This window comes from Acromyrmex echinatior, chromosome 10 (assembly GCF_024713525.1).
Source record: "Acromyrmex echinatior isolate Ae372 chromosome 10, ASM2471352v2, whole genome shotgun sequence".
Taxonomy (NCBI): Eukaryota; Metazoa; Arthropoda; class Insecta; order Hymenoptera; family Formicidae; genus Acromyrmex; species Acromyrmex echinatior.
The window spans coordinates 14174637-14191744 of record NC_141861.1 but is presented as its reverse complement, the minus strand read 5'-3'; the positions used below and the strand labels follow the sequence as shown (position 1 = coordinate 14191744).

The window sequence follows — 17108 nt, the reverse complement described above, 5'->3', positions numbered from 1 at the left end:
TATAAATGAATTAATTTCAGAAATAAAAATTGCGTGCCGATATGGTTGTCGGACTTTCAATGCAATCAATCTGAAGAATTAATAATTCCCCCAAATTTCCCAAATTAATCTTAAAAACTTTAATAAACTTATTGTGAAAAATATTGCCTCAGCCGGGAGTCAATTATTAACACAATCGGCACGCAATTATTCTGAAATTAATTCATTTATATGAATATATATATTAGTTCAACATCTCAACATTCAGATCGTAGTGGCGCTTCGTATTTAAAGTAATGTTATTTAAATTAATTACTTTTAATTCTTTGCATTCTTTAATGTGTGTTAGAACATAAAAGATTTCAACATTTTCAAAAAATTTTTCAATAAATTTTGATTTAATCTCTTTTAAAATTAGATCTTTATAGACTTTACTTTTTATTTATCGTATATTTCATATTATATTGTCACAATAAATCATTTATTATTCTTTATCCATTAAAAAATATTAAATATCTAAATTATTGTATTAATTTATTTTGCAATAAATTTTGTAAAAAAAGGTTACATATAAACAAATGATAATTTCAGCAATATTATACAGTGGCATAAATATCCACTCGTTCCGAGCAGGTAGAGTGGACTAAACTGAGTAGGAAAGTTCTGTTTTTATAATGCTCGCAATAATTAACGAGATATTAACGTTTAAAGATAGTCGAATACGTGCGTCCGTTCGATTTACTATTGTCGAAGGTACGGCCCACCGAGCGCACGGCGCGCGGGCCGCGAGGAATGGGAATGACCTAGCAGGCGCGCCGCGCCGTTTGAGCTTAGATGCTCGCGACAGTAAGCCCCGCTCCTCGCGGCCCGCGCGCTGTGCGGGCACTAATAAGTCGTGCATATTCGGCTATCTAATTATTGCGAGCATTACAAAATTGTAGAGGACTTTTCTACTCAGTTTAATCCACTCTACCTGCTCGGGACGAGTGGGGCCGTATATACATGCCCTGTATATCTTGTCAAAATTCAAAATATTATTCTTTTATCGTTAATATTATTTTAATGACGTTTGTTTGTACATTTTATTTTCACTATTAATCCTAAAGATAAATATTTACTAATTTTTCAAACAAATTCAATGTTATAATTATTATAAATGAATTTTATCTATAGTTTATTACTAGTTATAATTTGCTATATATTTATTTATATATTTACTACAATTTGTTTACAATTAATTTAATTTCTTTTAATTCATTTAAAAAATAAAAGAACAGAGTGAGACAACAAAAGATGAAATTTATTGTTAGTAGCTCAATTTCAAAGTATGTAAAAATGCATATTGTGACTGTACTTTGAATTGTCACCCAAAATAGATTTGTTCATGCTGTTTTCAAATTATCTTTTGTTGATCTCTTATAATCATTCTCTATCCCCTGTAATTACCATATTTGAAATGCTTCTACTCTCATTTTCAGTTCGTTTTTAAAAATAAAAGGGCAATCGAATATGATTGATCTGAAAAATTATCAAATAACTAGAAAATTTTTCAAAAAAAAGTTGAAAAAGCTAACAATTTCCTAATACATAAAATATAGGTAAAAGCTATCTTATATTTTACCGCTATGAATGAAGGCAAAGTTACATTGAACTTTTCAATTACTGAAATTTTGCATTCTAGATTAGACATTATTAGGAACAAGAACGTGCGTTGCATTGATGGTTTAAATTGATACCAGTCTTCGTGAAACGCTTCATCTATCATTTCTGTACTCTATACATTTTTTAAAGAAAAGAAATACACGATTATTAACATAACTGATCAAACATTATTTTCAGTTTAAGGGGGTATAACACCTTTGCGGCTTCAAAAAATAAAAAAAATTTTTTATTTGCTTAAATGATACTTTAAGATGTCTAGAATATGATCCCATTAACGCCTAAGCGATCTTGAATTTATTTCACGTCGAAAATAGCTATGCTTGTGTGTTACCTCTAGCGCGGGGAGAGGGCCTCGGGGCGCTCACCGAGCTTGCTGCCTTTCTCTTGTGTTTGTCAAGTATTTCAGGATGAAGTTTTCAAAGCAGTCAAGCCTATCTACGAAGAATTAAGTTCTGACGATTTATTATCCCGCTGTCTTGGCGGGTATATTCAAAATAACAACGAGAGCTTCAACTCTGTGCTGTGGTCTATAGCGCCGAAAGGGGTCCACAGCAGCAAGGCGATCGTTGATATTGCTGCAAATATTGCTGTTTGCAATTTCAACGATGGCCTAAAAAGTGTATTGGAAATTATGCAAGTTCTTAACTTAACGATCGGTATCACCTGCTACAACTTTTGCATAAAAACCGATGAACGGCGGATCCGCGCAGCCGAGCGCGCCATGACTGCGGAAGCTAAAGCAGCTCGGAGACTTGACATGTCCAATAAAAAGGCCAAAGATGATGAGGACCTTAATTTGGAAGGACAATTGTATGGGCCAGGCATTGCCGATTAAGGTAATAAGCTAATAATTGCAAGATTTCTCGTACCAAAACTTAAAACGCGTTTTCTGAAAAACACTATTTTTCAAGCTGGTGTACATCACAACGCCCAACAATTTTTATCCGATCGACAAAAATCAAATATCTTTATACTCAGCATGGGTGCCTTTATGGTACTACCTAGCCTTTTTTAAAAAGAATCACTAGATTTTTTTGGCAATCGATTTTATGTCAGATTTTTAGGCGAAAATTCGATTTTTTTTTTCAAAGTTGCGCCATTTTCTCAAAAATTGATATTTTTTAAAATCCACCGGTACTACCTTAGCCAAACTATCACAGATTAAGAACCAATTTGTATTTTTGCTTTAGGTCCAGTCAGCCACAATCGTGTACACCAGCAAGACATACGCGACGCTAGCGGCCTCTTTTGACGGCGTTTATTTTATAAACCATGATGATTTTTCAAAAACAAAAAAATATGTTCAGTGTCTTTAATATGTAAATAAAAAAGACCAAAGACCCGATTTTGAATTGCGCACTTCTTTGTATGTAAAAAAAAAAATCTTGAAAATGAGGTCGATTTTGGCCGTAAAAGGTGTTATACCCCTTTAATTCTTTAAATCATTTTTACATTAGATCTTATACATAAGATCATAATAAGAGATCATAGAATTCTTTTTCAATTCTTTTATAATGTATAATTTATTGTTATTCAATATTTCTGTTTTTAATATTATTTAGTAATATTTTTACATCTTATTTTGATTATTACATTTATGAATTGATATGTTGAAATGAATTGATACAAACACAACAAGATTTTTATTAATGATAATTAATAATGTCTTTTATACATGAATAAGAAATAATGTGCACGCGTAAAACAATAAATCTTACTGCATCTGATAGTGTTTGTAAAACATAATAAGAAGAAATGTGTTAATGAGTTAATCGCAAACAACATAACCAATGTTCTTTCTAAGGTAATAATGGCACCTAAAAATAAATAATAATATGTTTAAAAATTTCAAAGTTTTGATAAAAATTGCTTGTTCTGTATATTTTGATATACACATCAGAACTTATTTTATTATAAAATTGATAATTTTTCAATGATTATTCATGTTGATAAGTAATTGTGTTTGAAAATGATATGCAACAAACAATTTTGTGTAAAACATAAAAGAAACGTGTAGATGTACTGTAATTTAATTATTACGTTAAAAAATATTGACAATAATGTTTAGACAATAATATTCATTATTCAGTTTGTATACTTGTTTTTTAGTTATTTAATATCATTTTAATTGTTTTAAATTTATTTAATTATTATAATCGTCAAATACATATTACTGGTTAATATCTGTTATATCTGTTAATTCATAATTGTTTAGAAAATATTTTTCAGAACCTTAACATTTATATTTATATTACTCACTGTAATCATCTAAAGCTCTATAAAGCAGAACCGCTATTTAGATAATGTTTACAGATTGAAGTTTATAGATAGCAATTTTTTTATCATTAACAATATGCTGAAAAATAAAAGAATATGTATACAAAATAAATAAAATATATAATATTAAGTGCAAATATACAATAATAAATGTACAATATTAAATGCATCAAAATAACATTAATATGGTATTAAAAATTAAAGTTTAATAAATCCATTTAGCTGATATATTTCAAGAACATTGCCATCAATTTTTAAAAACTAATTATTTAGTTAATTATTTAATTTGGAAGCTATATAATAATTTAAGCATTTTTAATATAAGAATATCTTGTAACTATAATATATACATATTGAATCAGAAAAAAAGTTCTGCAATATTTTTAAGCACAAAATTGTACATACAATATCTTCGTCAAAAATGATCAAAATTTAAATTGAAAAAGAATTTGAAACCTCTACTTTCGAATGGTTGCTATATTTTTGGAATTTATGTGAGTTTTGTAATTTTTATATATAGAAAACTACCAGCTGAAAAAAAAATTTTTTTATGCACTTTGTAGGTCTGTAGCGCACCCAAAAAAAGCTATACCCAAAAAAATTTAAGCAAATTTTCGACTATCTATCGTGAAAGCTTAAAGCTTTCTCTACAAAATTGTCTTTTAAAAATCTTCCTACGATTTTTTGTTCTTGAATTATTCGCGGATCGCAAAAAGGAGCATACTGACTTTGATTGCTACAACTCTATTAAAAATCATCATACTGTACCAAAAAAAACAAATTTTTAAAATTGAAACATTGCTCTATCGAGAGATATAATTGCCAATTTAAGAAAAATAGAATATATATAAATTTGAGATAAAAATATGGCATTACTTTTCTTTTAATCATTGCGGAATGATTATATAAGGACAGTAATATCACATTTTTAACTGAAATTTATATATATTTTACATTTAAAAAATTATCATGATATCATTCGGTAGAGCAAAATTTCAACTATCAGAATCTGTTTTATTAATTTAAACGGTACGATAATTTTTAACGGAGTTTTGAATTATATATTTATCAAAATAATATCAGAATGCTTTTTATTTAATCCGTATATAAATTGGTAACAAAAACTCGTAAGAACATTTTTTAAAAACAAACTTTTAGACAAAATTTTAAGATAGATTTCATAATAGATCAGACAGTCAAAAATTTCAAACCGAATATTTTCTGTATATAATTTTAAGCTAATGAAATATCGCAGAATTTTTCTTCCGATCCAATGTACATATACATATAATGTCTACTTTAACAATCGCATTACCACAAAATAGTTTCTTGATGGCACAAAACTCTTAATTCTTTTTCGGCTCATTTATTTGTCAAAAAGACGACTTTTTTAATTTTATCGATCCCGAAATAACATCGTACGCTTTGTTGCTATATATCGATACTACGCAGTTAGTAACAATACAAAGTGTATATGTCATGTATACGTATATATCAAGACTGAGTTTCTTCAAGACTCAATATGTACTACCGATCGTCAAAATAATGATTGATGAGATCAAGACGGTCGTTGAAAACAGTTCGATTGTGAAAACTGCTGATAAATTGTAGTCAGCATAGTAAAAAGTATTTCTTTCGAAAGTCAACGTGATCGGCTGTATCCATTCAATAATAGATATCACATACACGCTAACACTACTCCATATATAATAACTTGAACGGTATCACTATTGGTTTCAAAACCTATGTTACATATTCTGCATGATCTCATCTGCGCCTTGCAAGATATTCATCTTTCCAATCATTTGAATCATCACCTCCTTATGTACATAAAGACATGCCATCATAATGATCACTTCCACAGTAACCGCGACAGCAACAGTGCCATCTTTTAAAATTTTTTCTTTCGGTACTAGAATAATCCCGGAAATCAATGCTATCGTATGAGTAATGTCAATTAATAATACAATGGCACAGTATATTCGCCAGAATATCAGAAATTGTCGTGATAATATTTTTTCTCATAATTTTTCATAAAAGTTCTCATATTTTCTTCATATTTATATAATCTTTCACATTTAGCGAATATTTATTAGTATTTATGAGAAAGCGATCGTTCTATGAGAACTCATAAATACTCATCAAATGCAAGGAGAAAATATAACCTTTCTACCAGGTGTATGCGTAAGTTTTTTCCGGTTTTTTGGTAAAAAAAAAACACGTAATTTTCAAGGGAAATTAATTTTTTTTTATTCAAAATATTGGCCATCGGCTTCTACACATTTCGCCCATCTTTCAGATAATTTATGAATACCATGCCAGAAAAACTGCTTGTCTTTTGCGGCAAATCATTCGTCGAGTCATTTTCCAACTTCCTCGAAATTGCTGAAGTGCTGCTCTGCGAGCGCGTGCCCCATTGATGCGAAGAGGTGATAGTCAGATGGCGCCAGATCTGGGGAGTACGGCGGGTGCGGAAAGATGTCCCATCCAAGCGATTTCAAGGTGTCTTTCACTGGTTTTGCTGAGAGACGGCGCATTGTGTAACAAAATCTCTTTGCCATGTCTTCTGGCCCATTCCGGTCGTCTTTCGATTAATGCGTGGTTTAAATTAATCATTTGTTGGCGATAGCGTTGTGTATTAACGGTTTCGCCGGGCTTCAAGAGTTCATAATACACAATACCGCTCTGGTACCACCAGACACAGAGCATAGTCTTCTTGCCGAAGCGATTTGGCCTTGGTGTTGATGGACCGGCTTCGCCAGATGAAAGCCACGATTTTTTCCGCTTCGGGTTTTCAAAATAAATCCATTTTTCGTCACCCGTCACAATTCGATGCAAAAATGATTTCCTTTCGTAGCGTTGAAGCAGCATTTCACAAGTGACTTTGCGATTTTCCATTTGACGTTCATTCAAATTGTGTGGGACCCATTTACCGAGTTTATTGATCTTTCCCATTGCTCGTAAACGTTTGCTGATTGTTTCTTATGATACATGTAATGCTTCTGCTAATTGCCGTTGAGTTTGAGTTGGGTCTTCATCCAATAACTCCTGCAATTGCTCGTCTTCGCATTTTTGTGGTCTACCAGAGCGCTCACTGTCTTTCACATTGAAATCACCATTTTTAAATTGTCGAAACCATGTCTCACATATTCTAATCGATGAAGCGTGTTCACCATATGTTTCTACCAGCAAATGATGACTTTCAACAGCCTTTTTCTTTTGATTAAATAAAAAAAGTAATGCGTGCCGCAAATGTTCTTTTTCAGGCACAAAACTCGACATGATCACTGAACGATAAAACAAAGACGCTAGTTTTTGGCGGACTCAACTTGTGTGTGTTTGTAGTTAAATGTCAGACGAACAAAATGGTGTCAAATTAATACGCTGCGTACTTTTCGCTGGCGCCATCTCTTAGTTAAACCGGAAAAAACTTATGCATACACTTGGTATATATTTTATTATCATGGATAATCATGTTAGATTTTCTTCTTTCAAATAATTCATATTTTTTCATATTTCATGTACGAAATATTTTGTTTTTCATATTTTCTCACTTGATAACAATTTTTTTCATAATTTCTCATAAATTCTCATAATTTTTCCGACAATGTGTGTATGTGTGTGTGTGTGCGTGTACGTGAGCGTGAGCGTGAGAGAGAGAGAGAGAGAGAGAGAGAGAGTGTGTGTGTATGTGTGTGTGTGTGTCATTCATATTCATAGAATAATTGCTTTTTGATATTTTCTCATGTAAAGTATTTCATTTTTTATATTTTCTCACACACCTGATAATTTTGAAAAATTGATTTTCTCATAATTATTTCCAGAAATTTATCCAAAATAATATTGTATTTAAAAGAATATCATAAAATCTTTTTCTTTAAATTTATTATTTTTTTATCATTACCTAAACCTAAGACAATTTTTATTAGTTAATTGCAATTTTATAGTACATCTTAATTTTTTCTTACTTATCGGGTTTTGAACTTAAGCTGTCAGGATTATAGATACTGTACCTTATCTGGTATTAGGATGTATTGTTGCGCTCCTTTCTTTTTGTCTATATATATCCTGCTCAAAATTTTTCTTATGTCTCATAAAATTTTACATAATTTCTTATATTAACGATTTGTAAGTAATATCTTTTGTGACAGTAGAGAAATTTTCCAGTTTTTAAAATATTTTTTTATATTCTTTTCCAACAATAAAAAATTAGAAATCTCATAAATTCTTAAAAGGATCCTATGAGAAACTATGACAGACTTTCAGATTTCCCAATATCTTCTCATATTTTTTTCCAACAACAAGGAATCAAGAATATCATACTTTCTCAGAACTTTCCCATAAGAAATTATGAAAAATTTTCATTTTTTCCAAAAATATAATGGCGTAAATATCTTAAAATTTATTACCATTATATAATTTCTGATTTCTTATTGTTAAAAAATTAGAAGAAAATACTTGTATTAAGAAATTTGAACGTTTCTTATTGTTAAAAAATTAGAAGAAAATATCAAGAAATTTGAACGTTTTCTTATAATTTCTTATCGGATTATCCTCAGAAAATATAAAGTTTCCTTTTTCTTATTGTCGAAAAAGTAAGAAAATATTAAAAAATATAAAAATTTTTTTGTAATTTCTCAATTATGAAAAATTATATTATTTCTTATTTCTTGTTACTGAAAAAAAATGAGAAAGATCTGAAAATCTGAAAAATGTTTCATAATTTCTCATTGAATTGTTATGAAAAATTATGATATTTCTTATTCCGTGTTGAAGAAAAAAAATGAAATAGTATTAGAAAATCTAAAAAATTTTCAGATTTTATAATATTTATTCCTTATATTTTTTTTAACAGCAAGGAATCGGAAATAACATAATTTCTCGTAACAATCCAAAGAGAAATCATGAATCATTTTTCAAATTTTTTAATGCTATTTCATTTTTTTCCTTACAAACATAAACTGATTTTTCTATTAGACCTTTAAGGGGATGCTGGAGTGTCCTGTTTTATCATTAAATTTTAAAAACGCCTTTCTCGTAACTGAGTTTATGGATTGAAAAATCCTTCTCCACAATTAAAGTATCGACAACAACGCAAGTCGCCAGCTACATTTGAATACGAAAAACGAAAGAAAATTAAAGACTTACAGTTTTGTTATCGGCTTCTGTAGTCAACACATCACAATATGTATTGCATATAAGAGTTTCAGATCTTGCACGTTCATGAAAAGTAGCTGGCGAATTGCGGAAAACCGAAACGAACAATCCTATGCTTTTAGAAACGCGATAGGAGTTTTAGTATAAGAGAAAGGCGTGTACAAAAATTTCGTTTGTATATTACGAGTGAAATTGACGTGTAGCCATGAAACTGAGCAGTATTTTAGTTCCGCGATATTCCGACAGCGGAGCTGTCATGAAAAGTGCGTCGCTGAACCATAGAAATGATCTGAATTATCGATCTACTCAGGCCCATATCAATCAAAACGTGCACTGGTCAAAGTTTTTTCTTTTGAGAGGAAAAATAATAAAATAAATATGATATTAGTTATTTCAATTTTGTTGAAATAATTTCTTCCTAAATAAGAAACATACCATATTATTTACATATGAATACAAATGAAGATAATTATTTTAATTACACTGTTCTGTCTTTTACATACCTTTTATTTAGTAAATTATTGATGCATATATATAAAATAACATATACATATATATATATGTATGTATATGTATGTATGTGTATATATATGTGTATATATATATATATATGCATATATAATAGCATACATACATACGCGTGTGCGTATGTATGCGTGTGCGCGCGCGCGCATGTGTGTGCGTGTACATATATACAACACATGTTTAAACTTTATTTACTGAATTATTTACACATGCATATATCAAGGTTCGGAACGTGATGTGTTTCGGTTGAGCTTTCTTTCTGCTCGGATGTCGGAACGACAAGCGGCAATCTCGTAACAGACGTAGCATATAAATGAAATTTTCGAATACACTTTGTTCTTATACTAAAGCTCGTAACTCGTTTCTGCAAGCATAGTATTGTTCTTTGAGGTTTTCTGTAAATCGCCAGCTACTTATGCAAGGTCTGAAATTATTGTATACAGCACATTTTTGACTCGGATGTCGAGTCTTAGTAAGAAGCGCCATTCCTCCTATCGGTCGCGCGCAAACGAAGTAGTATTGCTATTCAACTATAGAAATGGATTGAATCATTGTAAATAAATCAGCAATATATTATCAGCCGGAAACGTCATAATAATATATTTTTGTATATATAGAAATATATATCAAGATCGTTGTTTAGAGAAGGAATCATACGTTCTTGATGTATCGATGATGATGCCAGAATCGATAGAAATCACATTCTTGAATTGCAGAACGAATTATTGAAACAGAAGTACGACAGAATGAGACAGAGAAAAAACAAAAAAGGATAGAAACTCCGATTGTAATCGGTGAGACTTCGCATGCCGAGCTGGGCTCATCGAACGAAACAGCGAGTCTATCCTTCAGAGTCTCTCTCTCTCTCTCTCTCTCCTCTCCTCTCCTCTCCTCTCCTCTCCTCTCTTCACCTCTCCTCTCCTCTCCTCTCCTCTCCTCTCCTCTCCTCTCCTCTCCTCCCCCCCCATCTCTCTACGGTCGCTTGTTTCTAGCGACCGAAAATGCTTTCTGAAAAATTTCGGCCGCTCAATGTGTATAATTAAGAGGAGAAGGAACATTATAGATAAAATATAAATTTTAATAAATTATGCTAATCCTATATCCCTCCAATTTATGTATAATAGCAAAAATAATTTCAAAACTCGAATTTACGGGATATTTCTATGATTTTCCATGAGCCTTATATACCACGTTCATAGAAAAGATTTGCAAGACCTCGGCGTGGTCTCACGCGTAAGATGCGAGATCTGAATGTTAGAGATCTCATGATCAATTCCTTTTTTCTTTTTTCATAATTTTTTTTTTTAAATAAGTGATTGAAGACATTGTGAACAAACATATATTACAGGCTAAATATATTTTTATTTAATTATTGAAATTATATGTGTATTTCTAAACGATTTAATTTACCTTTAGAAAAAATCCAAAAAAAAATTATGTTTCTGTAATAATGTAACATTGATCAGTACTTTCTGTGAAATGTTTTTTTTATAATTATCATCCGAAAGAAAATTCTGATAATCAATCAAATCGCAAAAGTGCGATTAATATAATTATAAGGATGATTAATATAATTATAAGGATGATGTCAATATAATTTTATAATTAACAAATCAAAAAGCCTTTATATGTGCCTTTATATGCAACATACAAATAATTTTTTATTTATCTATTAAAGTGATTCGATATTCTTTCTATAGTTATTGAAATACATATTAAATTTTGGGTCGACTTTTGAGGCATCGCCTTCTTTCCCCCCGCCACCGCCGCTCAATGCTGAGCTGCACCGGATCGCGCGCGAATGTGTATTTCAGGAGCGTTGCACTAAGAAATATGCTCCGTATCTTCTAGCAAATTATCAATCCTTTACTTTCCTTAGTCTTCTGTGATGTCTTCTTTATTCAACATGCCTTCTTTATTCACATTTTGAATAAAGAAGACATCACGGAGTTATTGAAGTTGAATCATTCCAGTTTAAAATTACGCATCTCGTTCTGTATCGACTCTTATTAGTCTTAAATTGATATTATCAGTATTCTATATTAAAAGATATTACATTTTGTGGCACATAAGCGTGGTCAGGAACTCTTTGAAAGAAAACCGAATGTATCAATGTAATGTATAAAAGTAATAAAGTAAATATTTTAAAAGTACATAATATTTAATAAAATATATATACTTATTAATATGATGTTCAATCACTATTATTAAGAAAATAACAATTATGTAAGAAGGAAAATATTTTTATAATAATTTTCATGCTAAAATGTTGTCATGATAATTTTCATGTTGGAAGGTATGATAGCAGCATGTTTCTTATACTGTGACGCTCCTGAGTTGCATGTCCGCACGCGATCCAGCGGTTCAGCCGTCGACTGTTGAGCGGTTGTAAAGAAAAAATAGGCAGCACCTCAGAAATTGGCTCGAAATGTGTAACTAGTTCTGAGCATACTAAAGTACACATATAATTTCTATAATTTTATAAAAATATATTTGGAGTAATATGTTGTCATTAATAACGTTATTTATTTAAAAAAAAAATTAAGAAAAAAAGGAAAAAGCAGGATTGAACATAGGATCCTCAACATTCTGATCTCGCACCTATCGCCTGAGACCACGCTGAGTTTTTACAAATCGCCTCTATGAACGTGGTACATAAAATACACGGAAAATCGTAAACTATATCTCGTTAACTATCACGTTTTGAAATCATTTTTGCTATTATAAATTAATGAGAAAGGTATATGATTAACTCTTTCACTAATATCATGTGAGACTCGTGGTAAAGAAATCGAGCCAAACATAAACAATATGTTCCAGACTGTTAATTATGGCACGCGCCATCGTAACTTAAATCGTAGTGCAAAGGATTAACATAATTTAATAAAAATTAAGTATTGTCTAGAATGTCTCTTTCCTCCTTATGATACACGCCAAGCGGTCGAGATCGTCGAGAAAATATTTTCGGTCGCTAGAAACAAGCGACCACAGAGAGAAGGACAGAGACAGACTCATTGTTTTGCTAGACGAGTCCAGTTCGGCGTGTCCGCGCGGAGACTCACCGATTACAATCGGAGCTTCTATTTCGTTTTTGTTTTTTCTCTGTCTCGGTCTATCGGAATAACAGAAATTGAAAGAATTTTAAATCACGAACGCGGTTGCCAGTTCTCCATTTTTTTTTTGACAGACTTCGGTTTCTTGGACTAATATTCAATACTCCAGCAGATGTGAAAATCTCCAATTTTTGTCGAATTAAAATTCTTTCATTTTCTTTTTATTAAATTATATTAATCATATATCTTTCTCATTAACGTGGCAAAAATGCAAATGCAAAAATGATTTCAAAACGTAAACATTGATGAGATATACAATAGTTTACGACTTTCCATACACTATATGTATCGCGTTCGTCGAGGTGATCTGCAAGAACGCGTGGTCTCGGGCGTTGAGTGCAAGATCAGAATATTGGAGATCTTATGTTCGATTCTGCTTTTTCCTTTTTTAATTTTTATTTAATAAATAACATTTTATTTATTAAATTTTATTAATAAACATATTACTCCAAATATACTTTTTATAAAATTTCAAAAATTATATACGTATACTTCAATGTGCTCGAAATTAGTTGCGCATTTCGAGCCGATTTTTGAAATGCTGCCTACTTTTCCTTCGCAATCGCTCGACGCTTGACGGCCGAACCGCTCACGCGTGGACGTGTATCTCAAAAGTGTCATAGTATAAGAAACATGCTGCGACCATACCTTCCAGCAAATTGTCATGAAAATATTTTCCTTCCTACATAATATTGTATTTTCTTAATAATGGTGATTGAACATCATATTAATAACTTAATGCATTTTACTAAATGTAATGTACTTTTAAAATATTACTTTATTATTTTTATGATACATTCAGTTTCAAAGAGTTACTGATCACGTTTTTATGCCACAGAATGTAATATAAAATTTTACTTTACCTCATCATACATCTGGTCATCTATTTGTATTTTTTTTTAGTGGAATAAACCTGGAGAATACATTTAAATGACGTATCAATGATAGAACTTCAAAGATAATAGAGAGTCTTTTTACAATAACGTGAATTTAGATACGGTGAACGCCTTTTCTTAATTAGTCGCTAAGGAAAAGATAATGTGATCATGATATCGATTATGTATCTTTTTTCTTAGAGTGATAAATAACAATTTTTTGTATGTATGTGTATTATATATATATATATATATATATATATATATATATATATGCATATATATATCATTTTACGTGACGCTGTATGTGTAGAAAACAACGGCATTATACGAGTCAATCAGCTGTAACCAGTATGATCCGCGTTCACAGTATCATTGCCGCACAACAGTACTGTCAATGTAGTGTAGTGTAGTAGTGTTCTACACACACCATATATATATATATATATGTGTGTGTGTGTGTGTGTGTGTGTATGTATATGTATATATGTGTGTATATGTATATATATATATATTTATATAGTGTTTTTTGTTCACAAAATAGAAAAAATAGTAGCAGAATATTGTCTGCCTTTGATAAGAGAAGGTTATGGGTGCTTTATAACAAGCGACTCAGTACAATATCTCATCCTTGTATTATCGAACAAGATTGTAATAATGCACCGTGTCGCACTGTGTCTCTTGTTGGAAAGCACTCTAGAAGGCCAAAATTGGTTATTGTGATGTATGTTTCTTTTTGCCACCCTATAAAGCCAGAATGAGAAAGGTTAGCATCTTCATGTTATTCGTAAAAATATCACTTTTATTTATCATACAAGTGGTATGATTAAATTTATTGTTATAACAATAAATTGCGCTTTGCCTAATTATGATCCAATGTCAGAGGCGTTAATCGTGAGTTGGCTAGTTATAATAAAATGTCACAGCCATAAATCATATTTTGGCTAGTTATAGACAAATGTCAGAGGCGTTCATCGTGGGCTGACTATTTTTAATTTACTGCCAGAGGCATTAATCGTGAGCTGGCTAGCTATAATAAAATGTCACAGCCATAAATCATATTTTGGCTAGTTATAGACAAATGTCAGAGGCGTTCATCGTGGGCTGGCTATTTTTAATTTATTGCCAGAGGTGTTAATTGTGAGCTGGCTGGTTATAACAAAATGCCACAGCCGTAAATCGTGGTTTGGCTAGTTATAGACAAATGTCAGAGGCGTTCATCGTGGGCTGAGTATATTTAATTCACTGTCAGAGGCGTTAATTGTGAGCTGGCTAGCTATAACAAAATGCCACAGCCGTAAATCGTGCTTTGGCTAGTTACAGATAAATGTCAGAGGCGTTTATCGTGAACTGACTATTGTTAATTTATTGGAAAAAGAATTTCGATTATTAAATTTGGTGAAATACAATTACGAAACCAATTTATAGAATTTTGCGTCTGCAATTAAAGAAATGCAAATAGATGCATTGTCATGATGGAATCAAAAGCTAATTGTTTAACATAACCGAAACAAAGAAACTAATGAAGAAAAAAAACTAAATATCAGTAAATAGTTTCTTTGAAACCTTACAACTTTTGTCTGAAACGTTTTTTCTAAAAACGTTATGTAATAGCCTTAGCACAAGGATGGTCGTAATTGAATCGTAGAACGTGAATCATAGGGCAACGCATTATATTTTGGCGTACTATGCATGCCGATACACGTTCACATTCCTTTACGATTAGTTATAGTCACCTTTATATTCAGCTCCTAAATTCGGAGTCTTTTTGGACACCCTATATAATATATATGTTATACATATATGTATGTATATATATATATATATACAACATACATTACACAGTCAATAGTCACATGCATAATTTTTGTACGATGCTGTACGTTTATGAAATGTATGTAAGTATATCATATTCGAAGTGTTTTAGCAAATATATACACTTACAGGTCACGCAGGTGTACGTTGACTAACAGCAAGTTACAATAAGTATATTTTTACTAAATGAACACTCTGACTGTGACTTAGATATATTTTCGGATGCAACCATGTATTTGAAATACATGTATACACGTGTAATGTAATAGCACTTTTTCCTTTATTCCCAATGTCATTTTAACTTAGGATGTAACATGTCAATACGTAAATACATTGCACATACATATGTAACTAATCTCTTTTTATTATGTTTAATGGGCCTTTTACAATTATAAGCCATAAATCAGCCATAAATAAGAAGTCAAACGCTAAAAATTGGCTGTGATTGATCAATTTTTAGCTTCTGACTTCTGATTTGTAACTAATGTGTTATTGTAGAAGGCCCATAATAAAAAGAGATAGAAGTAACTCATACTTAGCTTTTCATGCAGATATAATATAGACACAGTCTATTAGTGAATATTAGAATTATATTTTATGTGCATTATGATGTGTACACACATTATAAAATATATTTCTAATTCATATTCACATATGTGTGTAGCTACTTCATCTCTTTTTGTTACGTATAACAAAAAGGTGTACTGATGTCTTCTTTTTTCTACGTTTAATAAAAAGAGATATATTTTTTTATGATCAAATATTAGTGATATATACTTTTATATTTCAATATCAGAATATACAACGAACATAAATCAAAGCTAACGATAATCAAACGCAGATGATCAGACGTAACATCTTAAAAAAAATAATCAAATTATGAATCCTCTGATAAATCCTCATTTTATGTGTGTGTGTATACATATATATATATATATATATATATATATACACATGCATTATATATATATATATATTTTATATATGTATACAATTTTAATATTGCACATTTAAACACAGAGAATGCATAAACAGCTTAGCATTGATAACTTCTATCTGCAACGTATGTATATTCACACATTATAGTACATATATGCAATATTGTACAATATTGCCTATGTGTGTATTATATTTAAGTACATCACTAATATTTTAACATGATTAACTTCTACATATTTTTATTAAACATAGCAAAAAATGGTATAGCTATGTATATTATATGTGTAATATATCTATATATAGCTAATACATATCACATCCTGACCTAAAATGACATTGTACGACAGGAAAAATGCTATTATATAGGCCCATGTGTCAATGTACACTGTCAATACTGAAAATCTATAGTTACGTATTTTCAGTACTCGCAGTGAATATCGAAATACAGTTGTAGTATCACTTTTTCCTATGATTTTTCCTATCATTTAGAGTTTAGGCAAGATGTAACATATATTACTGTCAATTGCACATACATAATGTAACTCTTTTTACTCTGTCTAATAAAAAGAGATAGATACTTATAGTACTTATACATTACTAATATGTCGACTATATATCTAATATAGAAAATTGTATGTACATTATACTATGATAATTCTAACATTGTTGTAACATAACAAAACATTATTAGTGAATATAAATTATAATTATATTTTATATGTATTATAATGTACATATACACAATAATGTACAAAATATAATTTTA

General features: G+C 30.5%; 1 long non-coding RNA gene and 1 pseudogene across 1 annotated transcript; one reads left to right on the top strand and one right to left on the bottom strand.

The window, feature by feature from the left end:
- Nucleotides 1–860: 860 nt before the first annotated feature.
- LOC147908425 (uncharacterized) lies at nt 861–2984 on the top strand. Its single transcript, XR_015546401.1, has 2 exons — nt 861–2477; nt 2832–2984. It is a non-coding gene; the product is annotated as an uncharacterized LOC147908425 (long non-coding RNA).
- A 2284-nt stretch (nt 2985–5268) lies between these two features.
- LOC147908424 (uncharacterized) lies at nt 5269–7200 on the bottom strand (annotated as a pseudogene).
- Between the last annotated feature and the right edge of the window lie 9908 nt (nt 7201–17108).